This window comes from Triticum dicoccoides, chromosome 1B (assembly GCF_002162155.2).
Source record: "Triticum dicoccoides isolate Atlit2015 ecotype Zavitan chromosome 1B, WEW_v2.0, whole genome shotgun sequence".
In the NCBI taxonomy this organism is placed as follows: domain Eukaryota; kingdom Viridiplantae; phylum Streptophyta; class Magnoliopsida; order Poales; family Poaceae; genus Triticum; species Triticum dicoccoides.
Window position 1 is genome coordinate 25,094,691 of NC_041381.1, and position 4,409 is coordinate 25,099,099.

General features: G+C 44.7%; 1 long non-coding RNA gene across 1 annotated transcript; it reads right to left on the reverse strand.

The window, feature by feature from the left end:
• Nucleotides 1-2,306: 2,306 nt before the first annotated feature.
• Nucleotides 2,307-3,283, reverse strand: LOC119300057. The gene is made up of 3 exons (XR_005146373.1): nucleotides 3,049-3,283; nucleotides 2,816-2,933; nucleotides 2,307-2,687 (listed from the first exon to the last, which is right to left on the reverse strand). It is a non-coding gene; the product is annotated as an uncharacterized LOC119300057 (long non-coding RNA).
• Between the last annotated feature and the right edge of the window lie 1,126 nt (nucleotides 3,284-4,409).

The following is a 4,409-nucleotide window of genomic DNA, read 5'->3' on the forward strand; positions in this document are numbered from 1 at the left end:
TTGCAAATGAAGCGTGTACCGATGGTCTGGATAAGGTGTGCGGGTGAGCTAGAGGGTTGCGGCACCATCCCGTACCAATTTGATGTCTTCTCACTCTAGTGATATGTAATACGACACCTTCATGGCAGGTACCTAGGCGCAATTATATGAAATGGCTCCTCCAGAAGTCTTTCTGATTCAGTCAGTATATGAACGCTAAAACTCCATCCAAATGGTGCTAGAGATAACCATTCCTGATGTATCCCATGCCTATTAGAAGATGGAATTTTTTGGAAGAACGAGGTACTGAGATTAGCATTTCCTCTGACTACACGATGTAGACATATATTGGCAACATTTATTTGTAGTAGTTGATCTCTCCACATGCTAGTCACCTTTATGCTATAAGCTGGGAAGCGGACATATGCGAGATGAACTCGTGGATCATGCCATAAGCTGGGCGTGTCTTCACCTTGTCATTGCTGCCTACTACATCCATGGGCTCGCTCGATGAATGCTCTGATTGTACGAATCCCTCGGCCTCATCAGTCTCTTTCTCCTAACAGGACGATCACTTGGAAACACACCAAAATACAGCAAGCAATCCTTGGGAGCATGGCCTGTCAGACTCGCATAGCTATGGGTAAGCACCTGTCGCATTCTATCAAAGACGTCGGTTGTCCTTCTCGAGACGATAGCCTAGCTTCCTGCACATATCATGGCAGCCGGATCTTGTGAGCCATGCTAACAAGAACAAGTGGTTGGCATCATATTTCTTCAAAATCTCTGCTGCAGCTGGCTACATGCCAACTGAAGCTTTCTTGAAGAACAATTGTTTTGAGTGCTTCTCAATTACCATGTCTTCTTACTTTCTGCACATACCCCTTCTCAGAGCTGCAAGCGTTAACTACTGACTGTACTCTGCTACTTGCACCCTTATCTGTTGGGAAGGGAGGCACATACCATGGTACTCCAGTGATCTCTTTGCATATGGTTGTCAATTCCAATGAAATACCTGAATCACATATCGGAAAATGATTATTTAAGCTGAGATCATGAGTTCAACGAGCAGTCAAAATTCAGCATGTTGTATGTAGCAGAATTAGTGAGCAGATGAGCATGAATATAGTTAGGCTGGTGAGCACAGAGTTGAAAAGGACCAAATGTCCTCCATAGGACATAACTTTTGATTTTCCAAAAACTGAGCTATTTTTCAAACCTGTCCTACTTTTTACTAGCAGGGCAAAAGCGCGGCGCGACGCCGCGCCCGTGCAAGTGCCTGTTGTTGGTATTATTTCAACCACTTAATACTTGTACATGTCATGAATCACAACCACATAAGTTTTTATGGATCTGGAGATGAAGTCAAACCCATGACCAAAATATCTGGTAAGAAAAGGGAACACCAAAAGCCTAAAAAAGCAAGATCTTTGTCAAAAACCATTATGAAAGCTCGTCGGTGCTTTGGGTTCTTCCAGATTCTGCATGCAAATCTTGAACAGTTTGATATTGGATTATCTATTTGACAGTACAAACTATTAACCAGATGGAGCAAACAACTTAATCTCTAGGAATTATTTATGACAAAAATATAAAAGGTCCACTGATTTATAGTGCTTTAGTAATATCAACAAAGCAACCGCATAAGGAGAGTTACATTCTCAACCACCATACCTGTACAGAATACCAAAATTACACGGTGAAAGAACGTGCATGTGGCACCCCCTACAACCTTCATACCCAATGTTGGCCACAACAGTGCATAATTGACCCCCAAATCAGAACTACCTCATGAATGTTTGCTATGCCCAGCTGAGTCTGAATTACACAAATCAAATGCTAATTCTTCAGAAAACAAAGGATGCCCACAGACCAAAGATCTGATCTTCTAATACGTAATTTAAATACCGCCGAAGTTATAACTTAAGTTTGTAACCCATTGATATGACCTGACCCAAGTGATGGAATTTAAAATAACCATAAAACTCTTAGCTTTTATTCCAAATACATCTTGGGATTTACTAAAGCACTATAAATCAATGGTTAAGTCATATGCTATAGCAAACAAAAAAACGGATTCTTCTTCTCTTTACATGAGGGGTGACAGAGATAAAGAGTTTAGCCGATACTTTCCAGCATTTCAAGCTTCTATGGATTTGACACGAAGAAAATTGGGCGGCGCACCTATGTGCATGAGAAGCTCTTAGAATTTCTTCATTTACTTGCTTTGGTGTAATTCCTGGATTCCTGACTAGGGTTATCCAGTCAGATTGTAATCTCTTATCAGTTTAATAAAGCGAGGGATTAATGTAAAAAAACTAACAAGGTTCAGGGTAATGTGGCAGAGTTTAAAATTCAAATGCAACAGAAATACAACACAAACATGATACAAACCCATCTAGGGTCCAAGGCTCAAGAGCCGACGCACGTGCGCACGCACAAACACAAACACGATACAAACCCATTAGGGTCCAGGTGGGCTCAAGAGCCGACACACACACGCGCGATACAAACCCGAAGGGGGTCCTTGGCTAACAAGCCGAAACACACACATAAACACTAAGCTGAGGAAGACCACGATAGTGACGGACATCAGCCACCATCAGCCTCCCTGTGTCACAGCATGAAGGCGAAGTTGTGGAATGAAAGCATCAAGGATCTGACAATGAAGATCCCTGGGTCGGAGGCCTCGTGTTCGATTAAGATCCCTACAATAAGAGCTTTGTTACAAATTTTCAAATAATCCGACCCAAGCGAGAGCCTAAAGTTTGGCATGTTCGGTCCTCAGAATTATGGTCGCGGAGTGCATCTATTAGAGCTACTTATCAGTACATACCTTGATATGCGCCCGCCGGGTCTGGAACCAGTATACGATCTGCTGGGGCTCCATGCCGGTTTCGCGGCTGAGATTAGCGACCTGGGTCTGGTCGGGGTGGGCACATTTCTTGAACGCCCTGCGATGGAAACACACAAACGACGCCGTTATTTTCCTATCGATCACCGGCGGTAAGCAGAAAATTACGGCAGGAGGAAATGGAGTGTATGATTAGATTAGAGGTGCATGCGTACGCCTCAAGCGCCAGAATCTTGCGCGGCCCGTGGCGGTGGCCGTCCATGGCTACCTGCAGGTACCAACCTCTCTCAAGCTCGCTCGCTCGCGCTGGCCGGAGAGGGGGATTGGAGGAGGAGGAGGAGGAGGAAGGAAGAGAGATCTTGGTGCTCGGCTGTGTGACCTCCGGCTCGCTGTCGCTCCTACTTATACGGGCCGGACTGGTAACGGCAACGCCACTCAGTCGTACGCCAGCCCTTCCAATCTTGTCTCCATATGCAGCTTTTCGCACCCCGCTCCTCCGCCGCTCTCTCTCCTCCTCGCGGCTGTCTTCTGTTCGTCTCTATGCTTCCTCGCTGGCGCAAACAGCTTGAGCCATTTAAGGCCAAAGCTCCTCCTCTCTGTGTTCCTGCTGTAGTGCAGACTACGTCCAAAGCTCGACTGTACATACATGACACTCGTGTGGCATTTGGACTTGATGTTTTATGGGATATGTAAATTGAGAAACAATCATGCATGATACTATACTCATAACCTGGTAGTGTATGATATATGTTGATCTAATGACCGTGTTTCTGTTGAGTCAACCATGGTCCTCGGTGAAATGCACGCTGCACCAGCAGCAGTAGCTTCCTTGGCTTGTAAGGAAGCAGCAGGTTCCTAGTAATTACCTAGTAGTTTACTTAGCTAGCTAGTAGTTTCCAGGAATGTGATGTGCATGTACGTAGTAGTTTGCTAGCAGTTTTTTCTAGGGTTTACTTGACTTGACCCGGGCTGACCTGTGGCCTATAAAAGGAGATGAATCCCATCGGTTGTAAGTAGGCCATTTCACTCCAATACAAGGCATTTCCTCCTTCTAGTACCACCGTGTGTGCTCCAAGCTTCAAGTGCTGTGTACTAGTACTACTACTCATGGTTTTCACTTTCAGTGAGATATCACTGTAATTCACTGAATTTCATTAATTTCAGTAGACACTGAAATATTACGTTTCGGTCAAAATATTTCAGCAAATTCAGTAATACACAGGAAATCAAATATTTTTCAAAATACTTTTTAAAAATTTCAAATATCTAATTAAATTCAAATGAATATTTCGGCCTTTTGGCTGAAATGCAAACTGAAATAACTGAATTTCACTGAATTTCAGTGATTTCAGTTGGTGCTGAAATTTTGTTGAAACTGAAATTGAAAACCATGCTACTAATACTACGTGTGTGTGTGTGTGATACACTAGTGAGTGTGTGAGTAGTACGTGTGTGTGCTTCCCGGTCGTCGTTGCCGGCACCTCGTCCGGCTCCGCCCTGGGTGCGGCCGCCGCCTCTGCCGGTGCCGCCTCCACCACTCGGGGCACCGGCACCACGTCCTGGACGCTTCCTCGCC